The sequence below is a fragment of the Oryzias latipes genome, chromosome 20, assembly GCF_002234675.1.
Source record: "Oryzias latipes chromosome 20, ASM223467v1".
NCBI classification, from domain to species: Eukaryota; Metazoa; Chordata; class Actinopteri; order Beloniformes; family Adrianichthyidae; genus Oryzias; species Oryzias latipes.
Window position 1 is genome coordinate 16,379,611 of NC_019878.2, and position 14,448 is coordinate 16,394,058.

Consider the following 14,448-nt stretch of genomic DNA (forward strand, 5'->3'; position numbering starts at 1 on the left):
TACAGTATTGATGAAAAAATGTGTTTGTTGTAAAAAAAAAGCAAGTTTTGGAGACAATTTTGTTTTTTTCTTTTAACTAAACAGAAACACCTGAAATTTTATTCCAGGATGATGAAAATCATGAATTTGAATGCTAATACTAAACTTAAGGAATTAAATTTTTTGTGTGAGATTTGTCGTATTTTCCTTTTCAGAGAAGCAGAAAAACACAAGTGTAATTCAATTTTTTATTTTTATTTTTATCTGTATTTGGCCTATTTCAGTGAGGTTCTGTCAAAAAATCCTAAATTAACACTTTTCAAACAGGTTTTTCATGGGAAAGCAAATAAAAAACGGTTTTAATGTAAATATCAAATGAATTTTAAGGTTAAATAATTAAAAACAACTTTGGTTATTTAAAATAACAAGATTTAATGTGTTAACAACTTTTAGTTATTTTAAGGAAAACCAAAAATATATATTTCGAGGTTTTAATTGAAAAGGTATTGATCAGACACCCCATTTCCAGCGCTAAACCAGCAGGGGACAGTATTTCTCCACAATCCTCAATTGAATCATCATTGGAAAAAAAAGCGGCTGACAATGTTTTCCTCCAAATTTTACACCACACAAAAAACCTCAAAATTAACTAAATTATTCGTGTAATTTTTCCCATATTCCTAAAAAGACCTGCTCATCAGAAAAAATAGTTCAGATTAAAGTTCAACCACAATATTATTGTAGTTGTTGTGCTTTAAAAACTGAAGCATGGATCATATCTTCATCACTGCATCAATTACTTTATTGTTTCAAACCAAGGTTTAATACTTTTTGAGATTGATTATATTTCTTTCATGCAAACCTGCATCGTCAGCCACTGAAGCTCAGTCAGTACAAGCCAAATACTTTTACATAACTGAAACGTTTTTCGCTTGGAGGATAATTTCCATGAACAGGAAGGAACTGAAGCTCCAAAGCCAACACAGAGGGTTCAAAAAGCTCCCTTTGTAGTTGCCCCAAAAACACTATCTTTAGTTCTGCTAGAATTCACTCTGGACATGGTGCACTTTCCAACTTATGAATGTTTGCTGTTTAATTTCCACTCATGCAGTTTTACTTATGAGAAAAGGGATTTTCAAATCCCACAGAAGTTCACAGATATTTTACACAAGTATACAGCTCTCTGTCTGAATTACTTTCTCTTCCAATCTTGTGCTCTTTCAATAACAGCTTATTTCTCTTCCAATGTCAAAACTGTCTTCTTGAGCCTTTCACAACATGGTTTTAGCATCATTTTAACTGCTTTTAGTCTATTAAAGGTAAATTTACACTGAATTTGCTGTGTTTTATTTTTCAATTTAAAGAAAATTCAATTCAAATTCATAAATGACAGCTGCAGACTTTAGTAAGTCCATTTTTTCTGTTAATTCAAATGAAAAGCTTCTTAATGAATACATTTGATGAATAGAAAAAAGGCAAACACTGACTGTTATCAATACTTAACCTTTTAAAAGTTTCCATGGAATGTTTGGATGTCTAGCAGCTGTTTTTATTTAAAGTTTTTGGGAGAGTCAAACCACTGTAAAAGAGCAAACTGTTTACCAATTGACCAAAATTCTGCATTGTTTCAGGATCATGTGTGCTCATTATCTGTAATGTTTGAAAATTATGGAAGATTTTCTTGGTTTATTTTGCTGGACTTTATGTAGTATGATAATCTAAAAACGCACATAGCTAAAAATAAAAAAAGTCAGAGGTTTATGTGTGTGAGTTAACTGGGCAGATTTTCATACACACACTTCCTGTCAAACTGATGCCAGGACAGGCTCTTCACAAAGAGGAGCAGGTCAATAAATTATTTTTGAACTTTAAATGAAGGTGCCTTAAATGGCAGAGAGGGGTACATCACACATGTCTTAGGGCTATTCTCCTTCTATACACTGAGTGGCGAGAGAACAGGGATACCCAACCTGTTTCCTGCTTCGCTGGTTGCAAAGCTGCTTGGGTACCTCTCTGGTTCCAGCTTTGCAGCTAGAAGGAACCAAGAAGAAACAGATATGAATTTGTTCTCAGGGCATGTGGAGCAAGCAGACCCTGTTTGGGTGGGGGCACCTGCCTACCACCCTGCATTCTTTTACAAAGACACACAAAGGTTTCGTTTTGGATCTGATTACTTATAAAATGAGCACTCAGATAAATCATAAATTACTCATTTTATTTAACTTACCAAAAAAGATGATTTTATAAAAGTCAAAAAAAACTTTCTGTAGGGGACTAACTCGAAGTAAACTTCTCTTTAAGTGGCTGAAAAATGTTCACACACTCGGATTTGGTTCTGTCACTTCGCTCCATGTGCCCTGCAGTGGCACATTCTCCCCAAGTTCATCTTCTGATGTTTCAAAGACAAGCTCCCCCAGACAATGGAGATAATATTTTTCTTCACAATGGCTCCCTGTACCTGCTCTGGGCGAGGGCTCAGTACGTTTTCCCATCGTGAGCAGACAGCGACCCAGCCCAATACAGAAATGAGTCTCCGGGTTGCTTAAAGGCCCAAACTGTCAGCAGTCCAAAGGGGATTAGCTATTCACAGCTTCCATATTGTTCTCCAGGCCACAATGGGCTACATGGGGCAGTTCCCTTTGTCGTCAACTCTGTTGTGAAGTCCTGGTAGGGTAACAAAAGTGTGACACACCTGCAATGACAGATTATATTCTTTTTTTTCGTGTTCTTCCCCAGGTTCTTTTGTGTTGTCTCCTTTTTTCCCCCCAAGATTCCTTCAGTGTTTTTCCCCACAATAAAAGAAAATAACACAAAGCCGCCAAGCAACAATGGAAGTATGCAGAAAATGTCATTTGTTTGTGCTGCTATTTTATACTCAGACACATTTAAAAGAGAAAGATTTTTACATCGTCCTGAAGGATTTAATAAAGACACGTAGCTCCTCTGACTGATTTCACAAGTCCTAAAAAATGTCAGGAAGGATCTCTTTTCCCATCATCTGTCTTATTTTGACATCCTTGCATCACCTTTAACCTCGCAGAAAAAATATTCTGTCAAAGGTCTTCGGCTGCCACAACCCAGCAACTAAATCCCAAATCCAACCTTTTTTCTAAGGGGCTTGAACTTTTCACGACCACAGCCGAAATCAAAGGGATTTCATGCGTATCATGTAGAACGTGAGGTCCTAAAAGAAAGTAAAAAATCAGTCGAAGGGGAAAAAAGGAGACTTTTTCTTGTTTATTACCTTTTATGATGGCTTGATTTGCACAGGTGCAACTTGGAAAAAAGGAAAAGAAATGTGTGACTAAGCAGCAGAAAAGGTTATTTTTCCTCTTTCTTCTAATGTAAGATTGTTTTATTTTTTGGCAAGAAAATCAACCCATGCAAAATCAATTTAAATGAAAAGAAGTTTTATTTTATGTTAAAGTCCAAAAATTAAAGTAAAACACTTGTGATAAATACCAACAAGATGTATTGAGGCTTATTCTGTTCAACATTTTCTGTTTTCTTTTCTCAAAAATGTTCTTTTTCCTGATTTATTTTTGGTAACGAGTATACCTTTGATCAAACGATTGTAATTGTGCGAGAGCTTGACTCAGACATCACATTTAAGGCTTAGTTTTATGATGCATCTGCATCCAAATTGCTGGAGTGGGGATTATCATTACAGCACATGATGGTCGCTTTGGGCTAACCTTGAGGTCACCGTCGTGCATAAGACGTAGCTGACAGCGACACTTGGCCAGTTAACGCTGTGTGATGGATTACCTGTGCCTGTAAGCCTGGAAGTGAGTGTGCAGGCCTGTGTGTGTGTATGAGATGTGTCTATGTGAATGCGCTTGTCTGCACCCCCCACCCCTTCCCCGAGAGAGTGTCTGTGGCCGGATGGTGTATCAGATGGCACGTTAATTACTCAGCCTTCAAAAGGGGGCTGTCCTGGCCAGAAGTGAGTAGAGGACTGATGGCTGTGTGGTGGTCAGAGAGGCTGCCCGTGGGGAAAAAGAGTGGAGATGAGGGGGCACATGTGGAGATCCACACACACAGACCCACCCGTCACACAGATAAGCCGCCACTCGCACAGGTGTGCTGTCAGGGCATCAGCCGGAGATAAAAGGAAGATGGGAAAATGGACACACTTTATTGTTGAGACTTCAGAAAGTCTGTTTCTCCAACCGGCAGTGTCAGCTGGGTTTTACAAACACACCAAGTCATTATACTAAATTATGAAGTTAGCATGCTTGTGGAGAAATGCCACAAATTATTCATCATAATATTTACATTTCGAAATTATTATTGTTTTTACAACCGTTGTTGTATATGATATTGGCCATATTTCCAAGAATTGTAACTATTCTGGATTTTTTTAATAGAATTATTACTTTTTAATAAACAACTTTTAGTTCAGACCTTTCTTATATATTTATGCAAAATTCAGATTTTAATCTCAAATTTCTTTGTACAAATGTGTCCCAAGTAGATTTTTCTTAGTTATTAAAAAAATAAAATAAAAACACAGAAAGTGAGATTCTTTTAATAGTTCATATTTTTGCCCAAAGTTAATATTTTTGCTGATCGTTCTTTGGATCAAATATTCCATTAGAAAAAATTAAAAAGACATTTATCATCAGATGACATTTTTTTGTCTTATTCACTGCAAAGTAATAAAACAACTGACTACAATTTTACAATTTCGTTGACATGTTTTTTTCCTGTAGAAATTGATTTCTAGGATTGATTTCTGTTGTTTATGTCACAGGAATTACGGCTGCTCCTAAGGAGAGTTGACAAAAATGATGAGTTTCTGAAAGGTTAATAAGCACAACATACAAAGATCAAGGTTTTTTTTCTATTTTTACAGTTTTATGCTAAAAACAAAGCTTTTTTTTTCCCAGTATCTTATTATGTTTTTTGTCTTAAAAGGATAGGGGGGTAGCAAACAGATGAATCTTTTGGTCGTGATGCACATCACAGTGTGAAAAAACAAGCAGATGACATTTTGCATTTCAAAAAATTTTAGGTCTGAGTTGGGTTTTTTGTATGCATGTCTGTATAAGTTGCCCATACATCGTGTGATGGGAGCTTTGCAGCCGGCGAAAGCGAGATGGACGCCGGCCTTTGACCTCAAATGACCCCAACCATCCCCCTGGCTTTCAGTCTGCGATCCCATCACACACACATGCACAAGGCGTAGAGTTCCCAAAGCCCTCTCAGACGGCTTCTTCTGCCCGTCAGATCAAAGCTGGCCAGGGGTTGAGAGGGACCTGACCCATGGGAGAGGTGGTGGATCATGCTGTTTGGCTAGTCGGCAGTGTGGAAAGAAGCAAATAGGCAGCTTCAAGGACAGCCGTGGAGCCCCCCCTCACCGCCCCAGCCACCCGGGAGCCCAAAATTGACCATAGTTTCTCAAGGCCACGCATGACAGAGGAGAGTGTTTGCTCTGTCCTCATGGAGAGACACATAAAAACTTTAAAAGACACACAATGTGAGTCTTAACTCGGCTTTCCTGCGAGGGGACAGACACTTTCTGTCCCGTTTTCTGAGTGCAGATGCTCTCAGACATGCTCCTGCAGTATAATGAGATGTCTATCATTTTTCTCCTACTTTGATGCAAAACGAAGGTGGGTTTTTCAAAGCATTCTGCTGTTGTGTTCTTGATGCAGTGTATGGTTTGCATTCACCTTCAAAGCTGAGCAACATCTTCTTATTTTTGATCTCATGGTGCATCTATGGAACATCATCATAACTGCTGCTTTCGCCTCCGGCTCTGATGAATTTGTATAATAAAGACCAAACTCTGGTGGGTGTGTAATCACTCTAATCTTTTAATAATTATGTTGTAATCATAAGAAGCGACTGCCTAATGATCTGTGTACTCACTCTATCTCTACTTGATTAGCTTTAATCACACCTCAGCAATAAAGAGCTGTTTTTATAATTACTTGTAGCTCTGGTGAATGTTCAATCAGCCATGTCCTCCATGTCCAAATATTGATATTTGCATACATATGTTGTATTTATGGCATGAAAAAGGATAACTAATTAGTGTAATATCTAACAGGCTTGAGTTTCACAACCTCTTTTAGTTGAGGACCATAAAAAAAGACTTCAGCAGCGTGACATTTTCCTCAAAATCCTACAGACACCTGATGCTTGTTTGAGCTACATCATGCGTCTTACTCCAGCCTCCTCTGCGTTTTTATGAAGCACCCCACGACTTCAGACAGTACGCCCCTCTCTGTTCTCCTTGCCTCTGGTGGGCAACAAAAAGACACACTTGACTCCTCCTCGGCTCTCTTTTTCCATTTTCTGTCTGTCATCTTTTGTTTACAAGGTGACAAAGCTTGCCGCACTGTCTCACTCCAGTTGGCATCTCCAGTAAATGGAGGTCCCCTGTGATCTGTCTGCATGGCGCTCATGTTGTCTCCAGTGAGGGAATTAAAGCTCAATGTTTTTTCCACATGTCTCATGGTTTCAACACCCCCTGCTCTGTCTCAGCTGTAACTGTTGAACGCCCACCACTATGACTGAGATTTTACATGTGGGAATCACGACGGAGGTGGACAGGGCCTAGAAAATACTAATGTGGTGGAAGATATATCAAAAGCAATTCAGTTTGTGAGTAGCCCTCTAGTGCTTCACAGACATTATTCAAGCAATTTACAAGTGTTTTAAAATAAATTGAAAACGGAGACAACCCACTAGAATTCAAGCACAGTGTTTTTATCAGTCATGTCTAGGCTGAGGTGCAGAGTTGGAAAGCTTTCTCCTCCCTTTGGATCCAAGAGCTGAAGTGCTTTTCCTGGAATCTTTTGGTGTATGGTGTGGGGATCACTAGAGAGTGTAAGAGGGAGTTCGGGTAAACAGGTGCAGTTGAGGTGACCACCACCTATAAGCAAGTATAAGGACTTTGAATATGATGAGAAGAGCCACAGGAAACCAGAAATGTGTTATTTTTGGCTGATTAATGATAGATCTGGCAAAAGCGTGATTCCAGTTGATTTCTGTTTTACAACATCACACAGTCGATTGTCTTGATTATCTTAAGGCAAGTGACCAAATTTGTTACAGCAAAGTGTGGAGACAGTCATGAAAGGTTCAAAGTTGATGGCAAACCCTGACTGTAGAGGGACTACTAGGATAAACGATGGGAGTTAATAGAAGATGTCTGTCATCCAAGCTGCGATCATGACACTGTCACATTGCCTCGTGAAAAAGACGTGAGAAGCTCATGAGTGATCGATGGAGTTGAGAAACTGAGAAACTTCAACTTTTATCTGATAAAATAATCTAAGAAGAAAGGGGAGCCAAGAACAAACCCATGTGGAACCCCAGTGGAGAGGCAGAAATTGCTAGATTCTTCCATTTGCCGGATTAATTGAAAGGTTTGCCCATAATAAATCTGTCCAGAATCATAATCCAGAGATGTCCAGTTCATAAAGTGGAGAAAGATACACCAGGATTAATCATAGGACTGGCTGACAGCTTTAGCTGTAAGATGACTTGATGTTAAAGGTACATTGAGTTGGTTCTTGTAAATTCAGGATTCCACCAAAATAAAAAACACTAAATTAGAACACTTCTTAACACTTTGTTAAAAAACACAAAAGTAGGAAGGAACATGTAATTAAGTGTTATAACACTTAATACATTTTTTGAGTATTTCGTTTTGATGTCCCACGGTTAATTGGATAACACGATTGACGTAATGAGCACCCCTTCTCTAGAATACTGGAACTGTTCACCCGCAAACTTAATATTTAAAGTGAGCCCTTTCATCGACTGTGTATTAGTAATGACTTGCACATTACTTTCTAACTCTGACCCTTTATTTTCTCTCTTTCTGAAGATGCTTTTTCTCCATCAACCAAGAGAGAGACAGACCAGAGTGGACAAGAAGGGCAAATCTCATCTCATCTTGAACCCAAGAGTCTTAACCTTGATTCAGGAACGGTCAGATTTTGAGTGGAGAGGCGTGTAAACACTGTAAGCAACATTGCAAGCATAGTTTTAAGGTTTCTTTGCTCTTTGTTAATCTCTTGCAAAAAAGTGATTACATTGTTTTCTGTTTTATGTGCAATGTTTTTTAAAAATGTTTTATTATCTACAAATGATAAACATTTGCTGTGTTTAGAGGCAAAAGGTTGAGTAAAATAAATGAATGTAAAGACGTCTTTGTATTGAAGTGATTCTTCGGTTTGAATTTTGCTACACAGCAGATATTTTGAAACTGGGTTACATTTTCAGTACATTTTGTTTCTTTTTAGGTCTTAGCAAAGCAAATGAGCAAATGTAATAGACCTCAACAAAAAACTAAAACGTCAGGATTGTTGAGCAATGGTTTAAATTAATCAGTAAGATTAGGAAACACCTAAGTTCAAATTTCTAAATTACATTTTATATTCTCTATTTGTAAAAAGTATCTTGGTTTCAAAACAGTAATTAAACACAAGAGTATGTTGCTGTGATTGCATTTCTAAGAACAACATGAAAAAAAAGAAAAATGTTGTTATTTTTACGAAAATAAATTGGCAGCAGTGGTTGCCAGAGTAAAAATGTAGAAAATACGGTAAAAATGTAAACAACTTTACAGAACATTGTATAAATTTAACGTCATAATCTTATAAATACAACAACATATCCTAGACTGTGAAACATCAGGTTGCTGTAGATAAGACATCATTTTATGTGAAATAAATGTTTATTGCTGTTATTTTTACCCATAATATTGGTCAAATTAATCTTAAAATTCAGTATTTTCTCTAAAATATGACTGTTATAATTACAGTATAGCCCAGTAAATTCACAACATTTATCTGTAGTATTTATCAGAAAATAATTTTAAATGACAGCTTATTTACTTAAATTAAAACAATAAATTATGTAATTTTAACGGTGTGCCTGTAAAGTTGTTTACATAGTCGATGTATTTTTTACAGGTTTATTCTGGCAACCACAGCTGCCATTTTTTTTCCGTAAAAACTACGGAATTTTTTTTACAGTGTAGTTAATGTTCTTTAAAAAACACTTATGTACATAATGTATATCTATGGTACATAAAACACATAAATGTACTTAACATTCATTCTTTTTAGCAAATGTTTTAAAATAATTTGGTTTTATTGGGCTATGATGAAAACTACACAATTTATGTTCAATAAATTCCTTTAATTTTTACGAGGTGCAGGGCTGAAGCATTCTTTTTAAGGGACAGAAGATGAACAAGGGATGTTTTCTGTAAATCAGGGAGGAGGAAATACTACAATTTTGTCAGGTTCAGAGTTGGTGATAGAGTAAGAGGCTCCCAGAACCAAGACTATTGAAGGATTCTCTAGAACCATTTCCACTGAGATGTCTTCTGCAGCAACTTAATGACCCCAAATATGAGTTCAAGCAGTCAGAAACACCTTAGAAAAAAGAAGAACAAGATGTAAATGTGGAACAGCTGAGACTCAAACTCCATTTTTCTGGTTTGCGATAACCTGAAGAAAAGAATGAAAACAAACCCACCTACTAGTGCCACTCGCTAATGGAAACTTCTGCTGGAGATGACAAGATCTCCTGAAGACCATTTGTTATTAGAAAGAAAGGTACGAGTGAGTTCAGCTGCAATCTGCCAAAGGCTGAGACTTAAAAAACAACGTAATTTTAAAAACTTTATTTCTCCTTTGATGATGTAATTTTTTTCTGCTCTGTATTCTCACTGTGCGACAAAGATGCAAAACTACATTATTTTGATAAAAGCCTGGAAAAATCAAGTTGAAGACTTTAATTGTTACCACAATCTTTGTTTATGTTTTTACTTTTAGCTCCTCCCTCATTAAATTTAGCTCTCAATTCTGATTTATTAATCTGTAAACCTTGATTATATAAATGATGACATTATATCAAACTAAATTTACTGGCATCTAAAAACTCTAGTATTGTAGTAAAGCTGATTACCTTTTGTTAATCATGTGTTAATTTGTGCAAAAGTAGCATCAATGTTGCAAAAACTAAATGTTTGTCCCAAACAGGAGGCATCCAGTGCAGAGTTCACATGATCCAGGAGGCACTGCTCTGCTCTGAGCCGTGAGAAGTGAGACACTCTGATAGGATCAGCTCAAATGACCTTTTCACTCCCCTCCTCTCAGTCCTGCCCTTCTCTCACCTTGGCCACCTCCCTATTCCCTCTTGGCACCATCGGCACAGGGTGGCACCCAAGAGCTGCTGGGCTCGGGGAGGTGAGAGGGGGAATAAAGTTACGCAGGTTTTTGGCTCACATGTTTTAACAATTTCCTCTATTCCCGTGAAATTATGCAAATATTTTAGTCCAGTTTCCTTGAGTCTGGAACACCAATTAAGAGTGTCTGTTTGGTTTTTGTGACAGCTGCTGAGGAGACATGCAGACAGGCAGGCCTTGAGCTGAAAGTGGAGGGCTCCTACCAAGTGAGCCTGGGCTTAGATGGAAGTAGGCAGAAATACCCAGGAGGCTGCAGGCAGGGAGACTCCACTGAGGTGAGTCTGGAGAGCTAAAATGGGAAAGTACTTGTAGTAAGAGGCCCAAAATAATGTCTGTAAGAGGCAGGAGGGATGACCAAGGAGAAAACTTCAACCATTACCAAAGGGAGAATGTGAGTGTTTTAGGGTCACAGAAATTGATCATTGTCAGTCTGACTGTTGGAGCTACAGGGGGGGGGGGGGGGGGGGGGGGGGGTCATCGTCATTACCTTCATGTTAAAGGGCAACAAATTAGAGGGTCATGAATAGAAAAGAACCCCTGCTGGTAGTATCTTTGTTTGCTGTGTGCTCTGGCCTCTTTCTTTTCGCTCCCTTCATTTTCTCTCTTTCCACCTTCAAAAACCAACGCTAAACCAATTTCAAGCATGGGAAAACGTTAAAGTCTGCGACTATAAAGTCCACTCTACCTTGCTGCCAGTCCAACTTTTGCTTTAAAGCCTTGGTGGCTCCTGCAATCCTCAGTCACGCTGAAAAACTTGATCCTGGGGATTGTAGGGAATGGACTGAGGTCACGGCACTGAAGCATCTTCTTCAGTTCTAATGAATGTGAGTCCTGGCAAGAAATCCATCTTGGTCAGGAGAAAACCTCTTGAAAGGAAAGCATGTAATTGCACTTTGGGCCGTGACGGACCATACCGTTATTAAACGGTATTGTTAAAAGAAATAGGAGAAAGGGGTCAAATTTGATGTGAGTCGTCACTGACAGCGATGATAGATAGTATTATCTTTGATGAGTTTATCTGTCGTTGTAAATTAACAGACATGAGGGGCATGCCATTTGGGAAAAAAGGCATTCATACTGACTTTGCTCATTCCTTTAAAATCAAATATCAAGAAGAAAGGATTAATAATTTATCATTTTTAATCGGAAACATTAGAAAGGCAACAACAATTAAGCTAACACAAAGTTTAAAGTTTGAACAAATTTTTGCCTTTCAAGAGCAAAAATTGGTCTGGAGAATCTGAATAGTGCAATCATTTGCTGACGTTTGCACTGATAATAAAAAAAATTACTGAATAACTTTTCTATAATTATTCTAACATTAATGACATTTTACCCATTCACAAAAGCCTTATTAATTTTTACTCCAAATTCTGTCTTGTTTTACCTAAAAACCAAGAATGAACAAGACCTCCTCCTAAATGTTGGTATTTGTTTTCTGTCAAAATGTAGATTCTTTTGAAGGAAAAAATGCAACTTCCTCCTGAAAAACATCGGATATTCTTGAAAACACACAACAGGTTCCTAAACAAACACAAGTCAGTAAATAAACTCTGAATTCATTAACTCCAGAAATAGAAAAAAAAAAGCTGATTGAATGAAACAAATGCCAAAGGTTAGGGTTTTGCAGCCAGCAATTGTTTTTTTAACAATACAAGAATTCCAAAGGCCTGAATATTTGTGTTGTTATTCAGCATTTATTTATTTGTTTGGCTTTTGTTAACTTCCGAACTTCGTTGTCCTGCTTTTTCCTTCAGTGTCTTTTCCCCCTCCTCGTTTCCAGTTCCCCTTCCCATTTTCAAGTTCTCCTCCCCTTGGTTTCTCCCAGAGTTCTTAGTGTGGCTGGCCTTTTCTGCTCCAGGTGGTCTGTAGCCAGCCACCTGTGTTGTCTTTGTGACGCTGTCATCTGTCTCCGGGCAGGCTTTGTGGGCTTGCCAGTGTGAAGACAGGCCTGGTGAGCATTGATGATGGAGATGGTGCTTTCTGCTGCAGCTTCTCCCAGGCTCTCACAGGACTCCAGTGTTGCTGGACACAGGGGGCAATGTTTGCAACCCCCATCCCACAGAAATCCTGGGAAAAAAGTTTTCTGGGGTCTCAGTGTCTGATGGTTGCTCTGCAAAAGGCATGATATATTTTTACAGTCTCTAAATAAAAGCTAACGATTTCTTAAATAATGCTCTTAAACATAAATGAACATATTAATTTTCACATTTTAGTATTTACATAACGTTGGGTGCAGTGGCCCTAAAGTGCATGTCACATCAACAAATCACATAACATATTTAAGATCGCAAGGATAATTAAAAAAAGCTAAATAAATAATAAAAAAACAACATTACATTTTAGAAATCAAAACAAATTTCCAGAAACCAAAACACCATTCCAAAAGAAATGATAACGTTTCGGAATACAAACAATTTCCTAAAGTAGAAATTAAAACTAAAACACCATAGGAAACTGGAAGAGGTAGGTACTATGGGACATCACTGATTGGATGATGATATCCAGTAAAGCTTTATGCCATTGACTATATCAGAGAATTCACCCCTTATGTACCAAACAGGAAGTATCTTCTGGTTCCCAGAAGCCCAAATCCCATAGACTTCTTTTGAGGAATAAACAGCTGTTACTCAGCCATTCTTTTTGATAGAATATCATTCTTGCTCTGATATGTTTTGAATATGTTTTTGCTAATCCTATTTTTTTTCTGTATTGTAAGTTATTTAAGTTGTAAACTGACCAATGAGGTGCCTCAATGAAAGCATGTGCTGCCCACTGGCTCCCACCTCAAAGATTTTTTTGATTTGATTTGATTTAAAATGGTTTATTTCAAGCAATCAAGTAAGAATAATACACAACAAACATTACAATCAGCAGTTTTATATTTATACAATGTTGTATCAAACTTAGGCTAATTAGACATAAAATTAATCATTGCTTGAAAGGGAGTGGAAGGAAGCAAACGTATTTAATCCCACCCCTGTTCTACCGTAACCATTTGATTACATGATTTATCATTATCCGGTTTATAACTTTTATCAGACATAAATAAGAATCCTTAGGTATCAATGAAGCACATGACAAAGATGAATTACTTAATTATTGCGTAAAAATAGACATAACTATTTTAGAAATCAGCATAGCAAATGCAGATCAGTGATCTAAAATATATGCAAATGATAATCATTAGAAAAACCATGTAGATGATTAAAAAATGATACTACATCAGAAAAATAGACACAACACTTAACATTCAAAGTGTTTTATTCACAGATTCTCCCGAGCCCACTTTCAATGGAAGGGGTGTGGACTTCAAACATGCTTACTCCTGATTGGCAACAGTAGTTGCCATAGAAACGTTGACTCAGACCAACTAAGACCAATCACTACTAACGTGGTTTGGCTCTAAATGGAAGCATCCCTATCATGGAAAGATGGCAACGAATTGGGCTTCATTTTGATGGTAGTTAGGCATTTTCACACTAGCTCAGTCCAGTTCTCTCATACAGTCGATGCTTCATGCCAAAAACCTTTCATGTTGTCATCCAATCAGCAATGTCCCATCAGAATTTGTCTTTTTTCCCCTGGAAATTACTAAATTTTTTATTCCTTTCATGGGGGGGGTACTTTGGTTTCTGGAATTTGTTTTGATTTCTAAAATATTGTTGTTGCTTTTATTATTTGTTTTGCGTTTTAACTGTCTTTGTGATCTTTAATCTGGTGTTGAGTGATATGTTGGTGTGATTTGCACTTCCGGCCACCGTAGTTAGGCCTTCAAATTGTCAAGGAATGAATTATGTTCAAGCATTTCTTTAAATTATATTTAGGCTTAAGCAAAGTTTATTTCTTTTTTTTCATTTTAAAGATTTTCAGGGGAAGGCTAGATACATTTTCATTTGCAGCAGCAAATGTTCCAAACAGTAAACATTTGGATACAAACGTATATTTATTTATCTGAATGCAGTGTCCATGAGAAATGTGTCATCGGGTTGAGTAAATTGATGACTGCCTGAAGAAAAACGCGCAGTGGTTTATTTACCATGACATCACAAGCCCCCCCTCCCACTTCGTAGTCAGAGTTTTATTTACCCCTCATCCGGAGGGGGAGAGTGTTGATAAATGACGGCGCTGCGCCCTGGGACTCTCCTGTTTTAAGGAGCGCCGAGGCGATTTATGGGCGCGCTCTTTGCAGGCTTCTCGGTGATTAATCGCCGCCGTCCTCCGCGGCCACAGGCGGGGCGGGGGCAGCC